Raw genomic sequence first — 22,333 nt, forward strand, 5'->3', positions numbered from 1 at the left:
GTATATGTATCTATTTTATTTCTTGGTTTATTACGTTTTTCATATGTTTTCACTGTCTAAATATTTGTCACAACGTCATATCCTCCACAATTACACAGCAAATGAATACAGCATGAATACCTTACATTTCGTCATACTTGTGTATTTATTTAATGAAAAATTTAATATTATGCCAGTAACTACATTTAAATACTAATTACAACTGATGATACAAAATCATGGTAATTTAAGACATGGTCAGTAGCATGTGTTAGATGACACCGGCTTTATAAAAGAGTGGCAAAAACGCTTCTGACAAGCAGGTCCAAATAATTTTTTAAACAATATTTAACGACAGTCTGTTGCCACCTATCATGAGCAAGAATACTGGCTTATTGCATGCAACAATATTGGCTTATTTATATAAGAGCAAAACAATATCTACACACATCAAACAAAGTTTTGCATCACCTCGGTTCCGAGAGTTCCGGAACCTGTGTAGAAAATTCGAACAGAGATCAACGTAAATAACATTTCCGCCCTTTTTATTGCTCATGAAAACCACACACTGCATGTTGTACAACCACATAGCGAGACCTTCAGAGGTGGTAGTCCAGATTGCTGTACACACCGCTACCTCTAATACCCAGTGGCACGTCCGCTTGCATTGATGCATGCCTGTATTCGTCGTAGCATACTATCCACAAGTTCACCAAGGCACTGTTGGTCCAGATTGTCCCACTCCTCAACGGCGATTCAGCGTAGATCCCTAAGAGTGATTCGTGGGCCACGTCGTCCATAAACATCCCTTTTCAATCTATCCCAGGCATGTTCGATAGGGTTCATGTCTGGAGAACATGCTGGCCACTCTAATCAAGCGATGTTATCCTGAAGGAAGTCATTCACAAGATGTGCACAATGGGAGAGCAAACTGTCGTCCATGAAGACGAATATCTCGCCAATATGCTGCCGATATGGTTGCACTATGGGTCGGAGGATGGCGTCCAGGTATCGTACAGCCGTCACGGCGCCTTCCATGAGCATCAGCGGCGTACGTCGGCCCCATATGATGCCACCCCAAAACAGCAGGGAACCTCCACCTTGCTGCACTCGCTGAACAGTGTGTCTAAGGCGTTCATTCTGACAGGGGTACCTCCAAACAAGTCTCCGACGATTGTCTGGTTCAAGGAGTATGCGACACTCTTCGGTGAAGAGAACGTGATGCCAATCCTGAGTGGTCCATTCGGCATATTGTTGGGCCCATCTGTACAGCGCTGCATGGTGTCGTGGTTGCAAAGATGAACCTCGCCATGGGCGTCGGAAGCGAAGTTGTGCATCCTGCAGCCTATTGCGCAGAGTTTGAGTAGTAGCCCGACGCTCTGTGGCTGCACGGAAAGCATTATTCAACATGGTGGCGTTGCTGTCAGGGTTCCTCCAAGCCATAATCCTTAAGTAGTGGTCATCCACTGCAGTAGTAGCCCTTGAGCGGCCTGAGCGAGGCATATCATCGACAGTTCCCGTCTCTCTGTATCTCCTCCATGTCCGAACAACATCGCTCTGGTTCACTCCGACACGATTGGACACTTCCCTTGCTCAGAGCCCTTCCTGGTACAAAGTAACAATGTGGACGCGATCGAATCGCGGTATTGACCGTCTAGGTATGGTTGAACTACGGACAGCATTTGCTGTGTACCTCCTTCCTGTAGGAATAACTGGAACTGACCGGCTGTAGAACCCTCTCCGTCTAATAGGCGCTGCTGATGCATGGTTGTTTACATCTTTGGGCGGGTTTAGGGACATCTCCGAACAGTCAAAGTGACTGTGTCTATGACACAGTATCCACAGTCAACGTCTATCTTCAGGAGTTCTGGGAACTTGGGTGATGCAAAACCTTTTTTGATGAGTGTATATTTATTGTGAATGGTCTGAGTGTGAGTAAATGTTAATAACATTTCTTTACTTATATATTGTTGTAATATATTAGTTTAGTAGGGGAAGTGGTCAAGTTGCGTTAAATCGTGTCTGTAGAACTCAAGTACGAAGTATTTTTGGTGGAGATGGCCTTCAGCCAATGGAAAAGCAGACAGTAGTGGATCACTATTGGAGTCAAGTGGAAACTGGAACCTTTCGAGTGAAGAGCCCAGGAGAGCGATTTCGGTACTTTTACGTGAGTTCTGGAAGGAGGCAGGTCTGCCTGTGGTAACGTGTGGTATTCCATCATGCAGGTATTTGATCCTGGGCACTGAGTGGCCGCTACCACAGATTAACTAGTGATGGGACTTTGGGTTTCTAGAGGTCTGAATATACTCCAGAGTAGAACTCTAACTTTTTCCACTCGTATTACAGAAATGAGTTGCTATTCTTTGTATGAGTTACTATTCTTTGTATCGTGTGTGTTAATTTGTAAATCATCATGTTGAACCCTGAACTTTTTTGAGCCGGCGATTACGAAATAGACTTAGTTTTCGTGTATCTTTGAATACAATTTAGTTCTCATAACGCTCTCAACGTAACCTTACTGCATTTTATAAGAATATTTTCTGTCCTTATTTTAAACGAATGTCATTGTACCACTATCCGTTTATTTGAAATGTCCTTTCTTGAATAAACATTATGCAACACAATTCTGTGTTTTCTACGTCAGTTACAGGCATTAGAATAGAACCGTTGTTATTAAAATTATTCATTTAAATTTTATGTTGTATTTCTGTGTATATTATTAACTCGAAATTCTAGCCATTCTAAGACAGCTTGACTGCAGAATCACCGCTACAGGTTATTATTTGCAGCGACTTAGCTGCAGGGCATGAAAGCAGACATGTGTGGATCGAGCCTGTGACTATGTCGAGCTATTCTTCTTAAATAGACAAAAATATACCCCAAGTACCTAAAGTAACCACACGTAAAGACGCAACTGTCTTGCTCGTATAGGATATTGTTTAGAACTCAGCAGCAGAAAACCGTTAGGTAATCTCAGATGAGACATGCATTACAACCAAACGTTGGTACTTGTCGAACAGCTATTGCGAGTGAGAGATCGGTACGGATCGACACTAGCAATGAGTTTCTTCAGCGAATTTATTTTTCGGAACGGGGTTCTTTCAACAAATCAGGTAAAGTTAACAAGAGCAATGTGAGGATATATGGGATTCGGAAAGACCACATGTTACTTCAGGGATTCCCCTAAAATGAATGTATGGTGCAGTTTTATGCACAATAGAGTCATTGGCCCTTGTTTTTTGTTGTACAACCAGTAACAGCTAAGATATATCTGGATATGCTAGAACAGATCACGGAACTGCTACTGAGAGAGACGCAACTTGATTTTCTAACAACATGGTCTTAGCTGCATTAGTGATGTATGTTAGAAATTTACTTAATGAAAAATTTCATGACAGGTGGATTGGGCTTGATGGTCACACTGTCTGGCTTGCAAGGTCACCAAACATAATGCTTTTAGATTTGCATTTTCGGTGGCCTTTCTGAGCTGCTTCAACCTACACAGTATTTAATTTGTTAAACAATTTCATCAGATATTATAAAAGCTGTTTATCAAAGTAAGACTGTGTAAATAGTTCTTCACAAATGACCGCACTCGCACGGGTATCCATGAATGCTGAAAGTTTAATGTCTTATTACCACATTTGAAAATCTGTTGCCACACAACGTAACTGTCACCTTGTGTATATGACGTGCAGGGCAACCTCGTGGGCAACCTGCTTGAGCAGGTCAGCCCGACAGCTCTCGCGCTGTGAAGCTTTCGTTCTGAGAACTGAGCCTCGAAACGATTTTCCGGTAAGCTTTAATAACAGCTGGTGTTCCACTTTCCTCCAGCACGTTCTGCTTGGTTGTTATGAAACTCTGCCAACGATAGGCAGTCGTATAAACATCATTCGTTAATCATATGTTAGAGATTCCGGCTACAGCCGCTGAAAACATTTGAGAACAACATAATCTCGTCAGGCACGGCAATGTTCAACGTCAACGTTATAATACAGTATGCAAAACTATTTAATACAGTTTGATACGTGCAGTGAAAGAGAAAAGTATGTTCTGTCATTCTTATTTGTATCTAAACACAAAAAATACCCATGAGGGAAATTATCAAACGCTTTAATACAGTAAACTAGTCTTACAAACAGTTTCTACTCCAATATCCGCGTCGAAAAATACACTTAAGACAAAAGCAAACGACACACCACGAAGGAATTATCCGAATGGGACCGAAATAGGTAAATGTGATGTTCATATACATACAAATAAATGATTAAAATTTCAGAAAAATTAGATGGTTTATTCAAGTGAAAGAGCTTCACAAACTGACCTAGTCAATAACGCATTAGTCTACCTCTGCCCCCTTATGCCAGAATTTATTCGGCTTCAGACTGACAGTGTTGTTGGATGTCCTCTTGAGGGATACAGTGCCATTTCTGTCCAATTGGCGCGTTAGATCGTCATTATCTCGAGATAGTTGGAGGATCATGCCTACAAGGTTCCAAATGTTCTCAACTGGCGAGAAATCCGGCTATCTCGCTGGGCAAGTTGTGGACTGGCAAACACAAAGACAAGCAGTAGGAACTGTAACTGTTTGTGGGAGGGATGGCTTGCAACGAAGGGCAGCAAGACGGGGTCTAGAATGTCATCGCCGACCGCTATACTTTAAGTCTGCCGTGGATGACAACCAAAGGCTTCTCCAGACACTCTTCGGCCTGCAATCTCATTGACTGAAGTAGAACTGTCTTCAGTGATAAGACCCGCTTCGAACTGCGCCCAGATGACCAGCGAAGATGTGTCTGGGGACGCTCCAGACAGCGGCGGCATATCAACCTCACTGTCGCTCGCCTTACGGCCCGACAACCAGGATTGATGGTCTTTTATACCAGGACCCCTTTGGTTGTCATCCGCAGCACCTTTACAACACAGCGGTTCGTCGACGATATTCTACGCCCCGTTTTGTTGCTCTTCATGACGAGCCATACTGGGCTTACATTTCAACAAAATAATGGCCGTCCGCAGGCCGCGAGAGTTTTTACAGCTTGTCTTCGGGCTTCCCAAACCCTATCTTGGCCAGCAACGTCACCGGATCTATACCCATCTGAGAACGTTTGTAGCATTATGGCCAGGGCCCTCCAACTATCTCGAGATTTTGACGATCTAACGCTCCTGTTGGAATGAATTTGGAACGATATCCCTCACGAAGACATCCAACAACTCTATCAGTCAATGTCAAGCTGTATAACTGCTTGCATAAGGGCCAGAGGTGGACCAACTCTCTCTCGCGAGTGCGGCGAGAGAGAGAGAGAGAGAGAGAGAGAGAGAGAGAGAGAAAGGAGACGGTGAAACCCTGTCCCTGCACATGGCTTGTTCCTCTCAAACAGCAGGGAATGAGATGCCGAGATCAAAGCCTTCAACAGACGGACAGCTCGTATTACCAGTGTCATCGCTCCTCATTTCTCCACACTTTGAGGAAAAGTATGTTTAGTGTTTGGGATCCTGTCAACTATGAATTCACTACAAGGAAAGCACAAGCTTGGATCTGACAAATGTGGAGCATGTTTTCGACATTATAAAAGGACCCAACCTGAAACTAATTTTATATCGTTTGGAAAGAAAACTAGTGACATGTCCCGGCTTCGCACGGGTAGCACAACATATCTACGGCCGAACAACTTGTCCTGCATAGCGATAATAAATTATTTACACAAACCTTCCTCGTGAATAAGTCTAGGTATTAACGAAAACCGGATCAAAACCCCTACAATAATTCCTGAGATTAGCCTTTACACACGACGGACGAACGCGATGGGTGACTTTAAATTAATAAACTTCATTTCTGGCTGGGGTTGCATGATTAGCTTCTCTTGAATGCGACACTGAGGAACTGTTTTGGATATAACGCAGGACAGTGTCTCTGAGCACTGTGGGACTTAACATCTAAGGTCATCAGTCCCCAAGGACTTAAAACTACGTAAACCTAATTAACCTAAGGACATCACCCACATCCATGCCCGAGGCAGGATTCGAACCTGCGACCGTAGCAGTCGCGCGGTTCCGGATTGAAGCGCCTAGAACCGCTCGGCCACAGCGGCCGGCCTGCAGGATAGTAACACATAGACTAACGTCATCACATCTGCTCCTCTTATTGGCGGTACATCAGTGAGAAAAAAGTCATCCATCATGAGAACTGAAGCCATTTACTGACCTCGCTTACACAGACGGACATAATCTCAGTAGACAAAATACTACTCATCCCTTAAAAGAGCACAATGGTTACTTTAGAGGACTTAGATAATGTAGAGCTGGTACCAACCTGTCATGTTATAACCCTCCTACCACTCCGGCTAATTAGGCTTTTCTGTATGACCGTGTACCCATTCCTGACCTGTGGGAAAAGCATCTACCAAAAAGAATAATGCAAAATCGAGAGAAGTAGATAAAGTTATAACCGAATCGTCACTATTCAGCACAATAGCAATGACGATCAGGAACAAAGTTCTGTTAATTTTATATATTTTTATCATGTAAACTAGTTTTTAATTAACAGCAGTTAGTGGAAAATTTGTAAAAAAGGTTTCCAAAGTTTGTCATTAAAGAAAAGAACCAACGGTGTGCAGCTCCTCACCGGAAAAAGAATAATTAAATTGAAACTGAACTTTGTACTCGTAAGTAATCTTATGTAAGAATAGTTATTGGCGTCACAACATAGGAACAGTACCTAATGCGCAGTTTCAAGTACTTCATACCACACATGTCACAGTAGTCCAATAACAATCAAATAGCAAACACATACAACATATTATAATAATTTTCAAAAATCAATTAAAATAAGATTGTTTGCTGGCTGTGGACAGAAACTTTTTGTAACGTTACTCACCGTAAGACTGACTGTCGTAATTGTAGCAAGCAGAAAGATTGCTTGAATTTACTCATTGGTAAGGACTGTCATTTACCTATCAGTTACTCTGATATTTCCTTGTAATGAAATTTATAATTATGCCACAAGCTGTAAATTAGAACTGTGCTTTGACAATGAAATTCAGTGTCCAAGTTCATAAAGTTTTACTACCAATTATTTATTACGAAAGTTACTCTGTTTTTAGCAAATGAATTACTACTGACTTTTGCATCATTGTGTTTCTGACATCATTCATACCACAACCAAAGATTTCATTATTATGTAACTGTCCGAAAGTTGGAAAAATTATGTTTTGATAATCTAATAAATTATTGTTCACTTCATTTTCAGCTCATTTTCTGATGCGATGGATACTACGTGGATAACGACTTAGGAAAATTATTTACGTGACAATATGCACAAAAATAATATTATTTAAGTAATAAAATTCTAACTACGCTGCTCAGCCTATTACACATCTAGTTATAAAAAGTCTAGATCTTACTTCACTTCATGATGCCGTTGGTTTGTCGAGCGGCTTCATTTAGCGGTAAAATAGGGCACAAGTTGATCTTCTTGCCATACCATAGCCAATAACAAGAGCCCACAGTACTCTTGATGTTATGTGAATTACTCTCTGTGCATTTCTACTGTGCTCAATAAATGCCATACACCTAGCTTGCCCACATTAAACATCCGCCAAAACAACCATTTCAGTTTTCACTGCTCCGCACTTCGGAAACAGACTTCTTATCTCCGCACGTTTGCACAGCCACACCGGGCGAATACACACAACCAACGAGACTAATCGTCTCCTCGTGACTCCGAACTGCTACTTTTTTGGCGCGCTCGCACGCCCAGCGATAATGCCTTTACAATTTATTACACTCTTTGACAATAGCTTTTCCCTGACTAGGCTAGCGTATCTACTTACAAAATATTAACATTCCATGCGTATTTTCTTTCTTAAATAACAATAACATTTGTAACTTGACAACATATTTACAAGAATAATATTCAGCACAACTAATAAATAAACTTCGTAAAACACGTAGAAAATGTATGATCACCCACAGAGTTGCAGTGTTATGATGTGACCATCCTTCGCGGATGCACATTACGGCAGTAAAGCGGTGTGCAAGTGTCACTTAGTTCTACGGACTCAGTGCAGTAGAAACGTCTACATTATAAGCTAAACGGTTATCCTAATGAGGCAAAGAAATACCGACAAAATTACATTTAGCACACGAATAAACCCATGAAAAATTTGGGAGAAACAAGGATCACGAAACCTTGACATAATCTCTCCAGAAAATGAAGAGAATTAATTGTTATCTCAGTTCAAATTAAGTGTTAAGTGCTCCATAGGTGAATTGTTGCTAGCTACCTTCGGTGCAAATAACCATATGTTCAATTCCTGGTACCTCCTCAGCTTAATTCTAAGGTAGAAGGTCTGGTACGGAATCAACTCATCCCTTGTGAGACCAGATGAAGAGCTGTTTGAATAAATAAGTAGCAGCGTCATTAGGATTTATCTACTGGAAATCACGACTGGAGGGATCGGCAACATGTTAATCACATTTACGCATGATCATAGATCGCTCCTTGTACTCCTTTGTAGGAAGCAGTCAGAACAGGGCTAAGACGTAATCCATGAGTGGCGTTTCCATTTACTCAGTTCAAACTACGCCGACGAATGCTTGGCTTACAATAATAGAATAGGACTCGCGGAAAAGCGGCCGCAAACAATGTCAGAGGCGCATTCACCCCACGATTAGTGGAGGGGTATAGGTCCGTTATCAGCTAGCCACCTGTAGCTCGCAAAAACAGACCTCTGCGCTCTGTCACTGAGCAATGTCCTGCTGTAAGCACCAGATACGTACGAGTTAAGATGGCCACTGCTCTACAAAAGGCTCTGGAATACTGGGGAGAATTTCAAACTACATTCTCGCATTTACTCGCTCATACAGGGTAAAGATGGGAAACCAAGTGGATTGTGCAAGGTAAAATAAATAAAGAGATCTCTTTTCTTCTCCAGAAGATACATTTTGCTGTAACAGTGAAAGTCAGCAGGAACACAAGTAGCCGCAATCATGCTAAGGTTCAAGTTGCACTTAACATTCGTGAACCAGTTGCTATTGACCACTTTCTTCACAGTCCGCCTCAGGAAAAGAAAAGTCCAGAGGTTGTTCTAATAGTAGGGCAACCTCAAACGTTTTTTAAGTAACATCTTATTTTGCATTGAGGAAGGGATCCTGGCTCCTCATCTAAACCAAATTACAACAGTAATACGAAAACAATACACAACTCTGTTTAACGATCACTTGCAGGTGTCTTTCAGCTGTATGGTCAGAAATGAAATACTCAGTAAACATAGGCATACAAATGTAAAGATCCATCATAAGGAGAAAACTAGCTCAAATTGCGCATTCTAATACCACAAAAGCTTGGAAAGTGAATATAATTCTAGGTGGGATCTAATGGTCTCTTCCGTCTTGTATGTGTGGAGACTATATTAACAGAAAGAAGTTCTGTAACTGACGCTTGGGGATTAGGATCATCTGCCACCAATAAGAAAATCACACAAACTCACAAAACTTTACAATTAGTCAAGAAGTTTGATACAAACGAAAGAGAGCTTTCAGTAAAGCGGTGGTGTCACTTGTTTAGCAAACATATATACAAAGTTGTTGGATGTAAGGTCCGCCAGTTATGCAAAACACCGTTTTTTCTCAGTACCCAAACATGTTTCGGCACCCCTGTGCCATCATCAGTACGTTTTTATTTATTCTGTAATGTGAACATTTTTGTTAAATGATTATAAAATTATGTGGATGTTTACTTCAAACAATAGATCGTTCCTTTTTGTAAATATCTTTACATTTGGTGCGCATGAATTTTCCGGATCACATGTGTGTTAATTACTACAGGTAGCTTGTCATCTGCAACCAAAAGTTGATGAGAAAGGTTTTTGCTGGGAGTTAACCTATCTTCTAGAATGTAATTTAATGTGGCGCAATGTTTCTGCGCCTATATTCGTTTTTACTGGCGTTTTCGTGTGACAAGCACTTTTATTCTCCGCATCGTGGTGAGGTGTCGTGTTGCACATGTAACTATAACAAGTATTTTCCACAATTAAAGTAGTAAACACTTTTCACTTCACGAAAAAGGGCACACTATTTAACATATTAAAGGAACTTTACAAATAGAAACAGCACAAACAGATAAAGTCTACACACACACACGATAAATATACACACTAAAACCTGCAAAGACGCACATTTACACACAAAAGGAATACCATATAAAAGATGCAAACCAAATTCAAATTTGGCACTGAACTCTCTGGTGAACAAATGAACACTGACTGGGCTGGGACACACAACAAACAACAACCACACTGTGTTTTGGTGAAGTGGAAAATGTTTTACTACGTTATTTGTGGAAACTACTTGTTATAGTTACGTTTGCATCACAACACCTCACCATGATGTGGAGAATGAAAGTGTTTGCCACACGAAAACTTAAGTAAAAACGAATATAGGCGCGAAAACATTGCGCCAAATTAAATTACATTCTAGAAGGTAGGTTAACTCCCAGCAAAATACTTTCTCATCAACATCGTTTGGTTGCAGATGACAAGCTACCTGTAGTAATTAACACGAAAGTGGCCAGGAAAATTCATGCACACCAAATGTAAAGGTATTTACAAAAAGAAACGATCTATTGTTTGAACTAAACATCCACATAATTTTATAATCATTTAACAAAAATGTTCACATTACAGAATAAATAAAAACGAAAACTCACTGATGATGGCACAGTAGGGCCGAAACAAGTTTGGGTACTGAGAAAAAACGGTGTTTTGCATAACTGGCGGACCTCACAGCCAACAATTTTAACTGCAAACACGGCCAACACAATGAGCTGCAAATGAAAATGATGAATATATATACGAAGAATACAATAATTAAACAAACATTGCAAAAGTTGCAAATATTGATAAAGCCAATTGTTTGGCAGATATATACACAATGAACAGGAATAATAAAACAAATACGCAAGTTACAATTAAAATTTAAGAAACGGGTCCTATTTTAGCCCTTTTCCGTTTACAGTGGATTGACTGACACATAATTAAAAATGAAATTAATTATTTTTCTTAATATGATTGATTGACATTCACTCAAAAAAACAGTTTTGCTGTTGCTGGAAGATATTCTATCCAAATGATGAATGTTGACGTAGTACTGCTTTTTTACTGTGGCAGAAAGAGTAAAGCAATTCCAAGCATCACAGGGAACGACGCCAATTCGGTATATTTTAAAACACAGACATTCACAATTCTAGTTTGTATACCAGTATGCAATAAGGATGTAAGTGGAATGGATACCATTTGGCGGCTATTCACACTCTGATTATTAAGATTTTGGTGTGAACACTGACGTCCCGTCTAACAGGCAAGTGTGACGATGAGTGTCATGTCCGGTGCCTTATGACATTTACCTACGGCATATGACGCTGGTTCGCCCACAATTTTCGTTCATACTATTCTGACTAATCAGTGTGGTCGTACTCTAAAATGAACTGCCACATGCGCGCTGGGGCTAGGCAGACATATGAAGAATGAGCCACAATTTAAAGGCAACAAATATATTGATGGCATAATCACAATTAATGAAACTGTCTGTTAAAAATTTAATAGATGACTGCTATTATTAAATGTTACTATGAGCCAGTCTGTGTAAAAGACTGTGCTGAGGTGGGCACACTTTATGTCATTTGTTTAAATGTTTCAGAGCACTGGAACTTTACTAGAATTAACTCAATATTAGGGTGTTCATTTTAAATCAAGACACTGAAATATCTCAAAAACTACACATAGAATCAAAAAAGTAATGATTCAAATTTGTTTGTCTCAGAGGTGGACAACCAGTGATACCACACTCGACCCCTCACACGGACGGGTAACTTTGTAACCTTCAATAGGAACCCCGTTTTTGATAGCAAACTACGATCCAACGGCAAAATCTAGGCACGTTTTGTGGAGCATTTTCTTTGTTTCGTCACAGATAGCGCTGTAATCGGAAGAAGAGGAATGAGTACACAATCATAATTTACGACAAGCTACTCAGTGGCCCTTGAATACCCAATGGCACGTTGGACCCCGCCTCCATGCTGCGAAGATAGGACAGGCCAGTATTTCATAACTTCTAGTTGTCTAGTTGGAAATGCCATTTGCAACGATGTATTCCTCCGACATATCGGACTGGGGAGTACTCGACGCTCCAATGTGGCCCTGGCTCGAAGCAAACGCTACTCTACTTTCCCAATTAAAGTAAGTGTTCGAACACAGTACCGCCAACTTCAATCCCCTTTTTAAATAACCGTACACAGGACAGAAGGTTATCTGCGAGAATGTCAGCACAGGCGTCTCTGATGCGGTCGACCGTGTCATCACGGCCTGTTGGCACTTGCTGGTACACCTTACCTTTTAAATATCGCCACAGAAAGAAATCCAGCGACGTTAAACCCGGCGACCTAGCGGGCAAATTAAAGGGACCACCTCTGCCTATCCACCGACCACTCTAAACACCGTCTAATATCTCCCGTGCTTCAATTGCGTAATGTGCTCAAATCATATACACTGTCGAACGACCAGGGCAACGTGTTGCTGTAGTACTGCTAATTCCTACTCCAAAATCATTCCATATTTTCGTCCATTTAACCTGCAGTCGATAAAAAAAAAACGAGTTTGTTCCCCACGATGCCACACCATACGTTAACCGACCAAGTACGTTGATGGTCAATTTGCTATAACCAGTGGGATTTTCTACACTCCAGTAATGCGTGTAACGCCGGTTAAACACTAACATAATTTGTGAATGTAGACTCCTCCGAAAACAGTACAACGCAAAGAACAACGTGGGGGTAGTTTGCATAAGTTGATGTGTCCATTCTCGACGCCATGTCGCGTTGTTTGGACGATACTTATAACGATGCAGTATTGCAATAATGCCATCTACGGACATACCGGATCCGCGGTGTAACTGCCGAGCGCTTATCTGTGGGTTGTGGTGCACTGCTGCTGTACAGCTATTTCATCTGCTTCTCCTCTAACACGTGAAACATCCCCTTTAAACTTCTACGTTATTTGATTTTCAAACAGCTGAGCAAAACTCAATGTACTCAAACAGTTTTATCTCTACTTATTCTGATCATCACTAAACTGACACACAATATTTTTAGCGCAACGCAATCTGACTTTCAATAGTCCCTACAAAAGAATGGTTCTGACTAACAATAACCTATACCTTTCATGAATCACTTACCTCACAAAAATCTTCGTTACTCGAACTACTGCAATACAGCGAGCGCCAATACTGCCAACTAAATAAAAGATTCTAACTACTGAAGGCAGTAACAACTGATAAGTATAGTTATCAAATGAAAGATTTTGATAGAGAGCAAATAATGTATTTACCTTAATAATGTTCAAAAGTCATCATAATATCTATCAATTCATGACGATCATCTTTACAAATTTCCTTTTTCTGGCGGACACACGTCCAGATCGTTCGCTTATAGTAACCTCTCCAAACTCTGGCATCTCTCTCTCCACGTCCACCATTTCTGGCGGCTCACCTCCAACTGCCCAACGCTACGCGCTGTTCACATCCAACTGCTCAACACTACACAAGCGAATATTCCAACAATGCCAACCAGCCACAGACTGCACACAGTATAGTCAGTGATTTTCATACTGCGACTACGTGGCGTTATCATCATTAAAAGCTAAACAGCCTACTTACACACGTTCCCTTCGTTTCCTTTTCACGCTCCGTATGCCGCCATCAGACATAAAGTGCTCACAGCCTTGTAAAAGAACGAAAGAGAGCGAGCTTGCTCTGAAAAAGCTCCGTATAGAAGGCAACAGCAGATAAAACATTTCTCCTACATTCTCCGCAAATCAGGACAATTTCAATTTTTTCTTCTGTGGTTGCAACATTCATCGTCCACTTCCACTTCTATTCTCCAAATGGTAGGTGGGTGTGACGACAACAAACACTCCGCAAGTACTGTAATATGTAGAGTCGCTATCTGTTTCACGCCTGCACGAGACGTCAGCTCCGACCGCAATGTACTGCCTGTTATGATACGACGAAGTTCGCTACACTGCCACGATGGCGCGTCGCCTTTCAATATGTCGGAGGAATACAACACTGCGAATGACGTTTCCAAATAGAAATTATGAAATACTGGTCTGTCCGACCCTCACAGCATGGCGGAGAGATCCCACATTCCATTAGACATTGAAGGGCGATTGAGTAGTGTGTCGTACATTACGATTGCATATCCGTTGCTATTTCTCCGATTACAGCGCTATCTGTGGCGAAACGAAGAAAATGCTCCAGACAAAACGTATGTAGATTTTTCCGAGAATCGTAGTCTGAAATAAAAGACTGGGGTTTCCGTTGAAGATTTCAAAGTTACCCTCCGTCACCCACGCACACACACACACACACACACACACACACACACACACAATATACTCGCAAATGTGGGTGACGGGGGGGGGGGGGTTACTTTGAAATCTTCGATAGGAACCCTCCTTTTTATTTCAGATTACGATTCTACCGCAAATTTTAGGTAAGTTTTTTCTGGAGCATTTTCTTCGTTTCGCCCCAGATAGCGCTGTAATCGGAGGAATAGAAATGGGTCCACAAACGTAGTTTACGACATGCTACTCAATGGCCTTGTGAGGTATTGGGCGAGTTGCGGCGCCCTGGAAATATTATGTGTTCGGAGTTGGGGCGGCCGCACAGGACGGTCATCAAAGCCGCGGCCCGGCAGCAACCACGTGATGCGGCACAATTTCTGGACCACGTGGTTGCTAGCCAACCGCATGGCTGGGGATTCCTTGGTGACGCTCCGTCGATGAAAGAGACTTGTATGCCGAGAGTGCCAAAGATGGCGGACTTTGTTAAACCTTAATGGCAGACATTTCACAGTTCGTATAGAAATTAATAGTAGCCAGATGGATCATGAAACTTCAAAAAGAAACATGTACATTACCACTATCTGCACGACGATTCTGAGAATGCAATCAGATTTTCAATATCTGTATTAGTTTAAAGTTTAGTATCTGACGATAAATTATACAAGTAACACCCAGCAACGAATTTCCAAAATCTACACGGTTCATCCGAGTTGGTCGATCGAGTGTCTTTAGAAAGCTATTAGTGTAAACATGACTTGGTATAAATTACAGGCATGTAACTTTAAGAGTACGTGAGTTATTGGAGCTCAAAGTGGCCGATCACTACCGATCGCGTCAGGCCATTAGTACTCCACAGTTACACTGAAAAACGGTAGCAGCATGCTTATACATATATTTAATAGTCTATGTCTTTGTTTATATCCGATATATACTATTCATGAAGATACTCGTTAAATATTTACTATGTTTTAGAAACCACACAGACATTAGGGCCGGCCAGTGTGGCCGAGCGGTTCTAGGCGCTTCAGTCTGGAACCGCGCGACCGCTACGGTCGCAGGTTCGAATTCTGCCCCGGGCATGGATGTCTGTGATGTCCTTAGGTTAGTTAGGTTTAAGTAGTTCTATGTTCTAGGGGACTGATGACCTCAGAAGTTAAGTCCCATAGTGCTCAGAGCCATTTGAACCATTTTTAGACATTAGGCTACTGGCCTACCTTGTGATGCTATTCCTTTAATATATTTTGATTTACTTTGTTTATGTATTCAATAATGTGTGTTTGAGTGTCTTTATGGTCCATCCGTAGGAATATTGATTTAATTTCAAGTTATTTACACGTAAATCTAGTATTTCGAATGTGTGTCATTATGTTTGTGAGTGTGCGTTGGCTTGAAGACATGGCGGGAGCGCTCTAGCCAGTCACAGCGCTCGTGAATGGAGAGAATGGATGGAAGGGGGCAGTTCTGAACAGGGTGACATGAGAGAGGGACGTGGGAAAGACTTGGAGAGAGTGCTGGACAGTATGGCGTGACGGACACATGTTCGCGGGAGATAGAAATATTTCGTAGTGCCGACTTGTGCACTTGTGAGATTTCCGTGGCTTCTGCAGTGAAGACGTAGTATGCGTTTAGAAGTGAATATCTCGCGAGCTATGTTGTTGTTCATAGCTAATTACGTGAAGTAGGAATCTATTGTTTCCCTGTTATTCGACTTATATTTTATTTAATTGCTGGACCATTGACACCAATAAGTGTTCTACAGTTATAAAGGGCATTCTTAAAGGTACTTCTGCTATCGTATTCATCATTTAAAGTCGTTAAAATAGTACCTAAAGAATTTATTTAATTGCAATCTTTCATGTATAAATGTTTATGTTTCATTCAAAATTCGCAGTTGCCAAGTGATGGGAACCTTCGACCATTCGATTCTCGTGTATATTCATATTGTATACTGTAGACTCAGCAGTATTTGGCTTGTAATGCGGCAACTACGTATCCCAGCCTTTAGACAACGAAACCAGCCAAAACTTTCAATATTTCAACTCTTAGTCGGAGGGTACATAATTGAGGGCCACCCACGACATAATTTTGATTTGAAAGCCGCACCCTTGAATATCCAGTGTTATGCGGGGGACTCCACCCCCAAACTACAAGGCTTGGACAGGCCAGTACTTCATAATTTCTAATTGGAAACCCCATTCGCAACGCTATATTCTGCCGATATATCGAACAGGGGACAACTCGACTTGTCACCTTGGCCATGTAGCGAAGTACGACGTATCGTAACTGGCGCACGCACACACAATACATATAGGTGTGGCTGACACTGGTGATCCGAACAAACACAAAAAGTGAGCCAGATGGTTTTGTCTTTCTTCGTCATATTAAAAGGGACAACAGTGCCTTCAGACTTTGGGTCATTTCCTATAAAATTTCTTGCGGCCTTTAACAGACTACAAAACAGCACTGATTACTGCGACGAGTTTCTGTGGCGTGCGAGTAAAGGGCGCCGTACGCCTGCGTTCCCTCAGCTCTCGTCTGACCATCATCTGGAGAGCGTCCGAGCGCGCACGAGATCAACAGGCGCTCACCGGCTCAAAAGGTGATCGCCGCGCCTGGTGCTCCGGCGACCTTGTGACGCAACACACCTTTGTAACACGCGGCAGGCCACGTGAGGAGCTGGCGCCAGGACCTTGCCTTCCGGAAGGACTCGTGGAGCATAGGCGCTCCAGCTGCGAGAAGGAACTCACCTTCCGGAAGGACGTGCCGCGTTACGTGACTGCGGCCGACTCTCGCTGGGGATCCAGGGGCGAGAGCAGCGGCGCGATGCTCGCCAGTGCGTCCCCCCTGCAGACATTTCCGGGACACACTCCTCCCTTCCCGTTTCACTCTACGAGAATGACGCCTCGTTACGTCACGTTTCTCACAGTGAAAGAGGGGCCATATACAGGTAGCTTTCTTCAGAGCCAACCCAAATCTCTCCCGTGAACACATCGTGTCGTAACGCCCGAATGCTGAGAACCAACAATACGTCGCGGATAGCTCGCACAGGGACAAGAGCAGTAAGTAGTTCACGAAATCCACCTGTTTTACAGTTCCTGCGACAATGCCATAAAATGTTCAAGTAACTTACTGGTTAGAAGTCATGTTCAGTCTCTGACAACCACTGATATTTCGATAGGTGAACACCACGTCATTTTCAAGACTCAACTTCAACGATCGAACTGTGAAGCGAAATTAAACTATACTGCATTGCATGCAGTTGTGGCCTGTCAGGTATTGATTATGCCATCAGGACTGTTGTGGACTGGAGTACACGCAACAGGCGAGAGAATGTGCGACTTTAGAACACTGCCTTGGTACCAATCATCCTACGGAATTAAGAGCGCAAAGATTCGGGCGTGCACTTCCAGCAGTTGGGGTACTGTTATTAGGAAGCAGTTCCGATTTCAACTTCCTTGCAGATTAAGGCTGTGTGCTGGCCCAGAACTGGAACTCGAGAAATTCGCCTTTCGTTGGGGCGAGTTCTCTACTATCTGACCTACCCAAGCACGAGTCACGACCCGTCCTCACAGCTTTACTCCTACCTTCCAAACTTCACAGAAACTCTCCTGTGAAATTTGCGAGACCAGCACTCCTAGAACAAAGATCATTGATGAGACATGGCTTAGCCATAGCCTGAGAGATGTTTCCTGAGTGGAATTTTTCACTCTGTTAAAATTCACACTATTTTGAGGTAAAACTTACACTAACATCAGTTTTCTATGTGCAAGAACAAGGAGTTTTTAACATTCAAGGACGATTTTAGCCGAAACCTCGCGCGATCCGCAGCTTTACTTCCGCCAGCACCAAAACCAAAAAAGAAAATAATTTACTTTCTGGTTTAAGATACTTGCATGAGAGCCATCTAGTGGCTGCAACCGTGTGCACGCCTTACCTTTGCCTCACTGTCATCCACTTCCACCGCACACTTCCTCTGAGATCTGTCCATGGTATAATGTGACAGTTATTGAACTACGAGAAATAAAATCGACGTAACTTCTGAACGGTTTGCTGAGGATGTTCAAAGTGCACGGTTGGCAGCGGGACGTGATGGGAATAGTATGGGCTGTATGGTTTGATTTAGCGACGAGGCCCACTTTAATTTGGATGGGTTCGTCAATAAGCAAAATTGGCGCATATGGGGGACTGGGAATCCGCTTCTCACGATCGGGAAGTCTCTTCACCCCCAATAACTGTCTGAGTGGCGTGCAATGTTCAGTCACGGAATAATCAGTGCGATTTTCCTTGATGGCACTGGTAACTACCAAACGGTACGTAAAGGCTTTGGAAGATGATTTCGTCTTCATTATCCAAAGTGACCCTGATTCCGACAAGGCGTGATTCATGCAAAATGAAGCATGATTCCATGCAAGATGTCCTGGAAGAGCACTCTGGGGACCGCATTCTGGCTCTGGGGTACTCAGAGGCCACTGGCATGGGCCTCAATTCGCCGCCATATTCTCCAGACCCGATCACTCGCGTCTCTTTTTTGTAGGGATATATTACAGACAAGGTGCACAGAAATGACACAAAAACTATTGCTGAGCTGAAAACAGTCGTTCAGGAGGTCATCGTCGGCATCAATTTTCCGACACTTCAGAGGGTCATGCAGATTTCGCTATTCGTCTGCACCACATAGTCACCAATGATGGCAGGCGTATCGAACAAGTCGTAACCTAAATCCGAATGTCTGTAGTGACGTTTACATGATGAATAAAGTGTTTGCATGCCACAGTTTGTAATTAATTTAGGTTTTTTCATATAGTTGAATGATTGTCAAAAATAAATGGTTCAAATGGCTCTGAGCACTATGGGACTCAACTGCTGTGGTCATCAGTCCCCTAGAACTTAGAACTAATTAAACCTAACTAACCTAAGGACATCACACACATCCATGCCCGAGGCAGGATTCGAACGTGCGACCGTAGCAGCAGCGCGGCTCCGGTCTGGAGCGCCTAGAAGCGCACGACCACCGCGGCCGGCTGAATGATTGTCACTCTGTGTATAGAACATGTCATGTGAACGTAAACATTCGCGCAAATGTACATTTTTGCTATATATCGTGCGCTGTAGGAACAAACAAGCCTCAGTGTGGTGCTGCTTGTGTGAGCATGCCCATTTGCGTAAGGTGATTTTTATCTGTAGTATGTGTTTTTACTTTTGAGAAGCCTATGTATAACGTGCTATATATTCTCCACCGTAATGACGACATAATATGAGCGACAAGCCAATTATGGAACACGAATTATAACCAAAAATTTTTTGAAGTTATGAAAATGTACACTTTCCATTTCCTTACTTTAATGTCAAATAAAATTTTTTTATCACAAATCATGATAGTAGATGTATTCTATGTAAAATCAGTATGTTACAGATCAGATGATGGCAGATTCTGCTATCGAAACCGGTCGTCACTAACAAAACATTAATTAAAGCGAATTTGACCGAAAAGTTCTTTCTAGCTAAATAGAGACCGCTCCTTCCATTTTCTCAGTACGAGACATTTCAGTCAAATTACCTCTTATAAGCACAGTAGTTTGGTAGTAAAAAGGTCTGACTTTATTTGTTAATTATTAATTTTACGCTGTAAAATTCACACTATTTTGAGGTAAATTTTACACAAACATCAGTTTTCTGTTTTGTAAGTACAAGAGCAAGGGGCTTTTAACATTCAAGGACGATTTTAGCCAAAATCTTGCGCGATACGCTTTAGCTTAGGTTGCGTTTGTAGACGAGTTTGAGGGTGTTCCCAGCTTGATAGACGGCAAGTGTCCGGCATCAGTTAGTTCGTCTCGAATCACCTACACCACTGTGGTATGTTGCAAACAGATATAGTTTGTATCCTGTGTACATAATGGAACGAAACTCCTCCGATAAAACTTTAGACGTTGCTCGGGGATATTTTCTGAATATTTTTGTCCCCGGTGGCTTGTTACACAGTAACAGTCTAATTATGAATTATTTGGTTTGCTATTCCGGTTACCTATGTTTCTATTAAAATACCTTTACAACAGTCAAAAAGCCTGTAACGTGCCATCACCAAGAAGGACAGCATATAACAGAGTAATGCAACAATCCTCGGAGAGATACAAAAAATTCTATGATGTCCACAAAATCTGTCTTCATTGTGATATGGCTGCCTGAGCTACGGAGCAGTTCAACATAGCGTAGCTGTGCTGCTCTTCCGCTGCGTTCAGCAAACTCGTGTACGGGGTGTGTGGAGGCCCATCCTCCGTCAGTAAATCTATGTACACTGCTCCGTGTCACTTTTACAGTAGAAGTAACAATGCCAGAAAAACAAACCGGAGACAGAGTCGAACAGTACTCAGTACAGGCTTGAGAGCAAAGACTAAAGTGAGCGTTAGTGTTGGTAACAGTACCTACACTCCTGGAAATTGAAATAAGAACACCGTGAATTCATTGTCTCAGGAAGGGGAAACTTTATTGACACATTCCTGGGGTCAGATACATCACATGATCACACTGACAGAACCACAGGCACATAGACACAGGCAACAGAGCATGCACAATGTCGGCACTAGTACAGTGTATATCCACCTTTCGCAGCAATGCAGGCTGCTATTCTCCCATGGAGACGATCGTAGAGATGCTGGATGTAGTCCTGTGGAACGGCTTGCCATGCCATTTCCACCTGGCGCCTCAGTTGGACCAGCGTTCGTGCTGGACGTGCAGACCGCGTGAGACGACGCTTCATCCAGTCCCAAACATGCTCAATGGGGGACAGATCCGGAGATCTTGCTGGCCAGGGTAGTTGACTTACACCTTCTAGAGCACGTTGGGTGGCACGGGATACATGCGGACGTGCATTGTCCTGTTGGAACAGCAAGTTCCCTTGCCGGTCTAGGAATGGTAGAACGATGGGTTCGATGACGGTTTGGATGTACCGTGCACTATTCAGTGTCCCCTCGACGATCACCAGTGGTGTACGGCCAGTGTAGGAGATCGCTCCCCACACCATGATGCCGGGTGTTGGCCCTGTGTGCCTCGGTCGTATGCAGTCCTGATTGTGGCGCTCACCTGCACGGTGCCAAACACGCATACGACCATCATTGGCACCAAGGCAGAAGCGACTCTCATCGCTGAAGACGACACGTCTCCATTCGTCCCTCCATTCACGCCTGTCGCGACACCACTGGAGGCGGGCTGCACGATGTTGGGGCGTGAGCGGAAGATGGCCTAACGGTGTGCGGGACCGTAGCCCAGCTTCATGGAGACGGTTGCGAATGGTCCTCGCCGATACCCCAGGAGCAACAGTGTCCCTAATTTGCTGGGAAGTGGCGGTGCGGTCCCCTACGGCACTGCGTAGGATCCTACGGTCTTGGCGTGCATCCGTGCGTCGCTGCGGTCCGGCCCCAGGTCGACGGGCACGTGCACCTTCTGCCGACCACTGGCGACAACATCGATGTACTGTGGAGACCTCACGCCCCACGTGTTGAGCAATTCGGCGGTACGTCCACCCGGCCTCCCGCATGCCCACTATACGCCCTCGCTCAAAGTCCGTCAACTGCACATGCGGTTCACGTCCACGCTGTCGCGGCATGCTACCAGTGTTAAAGACTGCGATGGAGCTCCGTATGCCACGGCAAACTAGCTGACACTGATGGCGGCGGTGCACAAATGCTGCGCAGCTAGCGCCATTCGACGGCCAACACCGCGGTCCCTGGTGTGTCCGCTGTGCCGTGCGTGTGATCATTGCTTGTACAGCCCTCTCGCAGTGTCCGGAGCAAGTATGGTGGGTCTGACACACCGGTGTCAATGTGTTCTTTTTTCCATTTCCAGGAGTGTATATGGAGTGAATAGAAGTAGTATGTTTCCACATGAAACTCACAACACATACCGTCGACATTCACGCTCTTCGGAGATATATCCAGTGCGATGTTCAGGGTGATTATAATTTA

The sequence above is a fragment of the Schistocerca americana genome, chromosome 3 (genome assembly GCF_021461395.2).
Source record: "Schistocerca americana isolate TAMUIC-IGC-003095 chromosome 3, iqSchAmer2.1, whole genome shotgun sequence".
Lineage (NCBI taxonomy): Eukaryota > Metazoa > Arthropoda > Insecta > Orthoptera > Acrididae > Schistocerca > Schistocerca americana.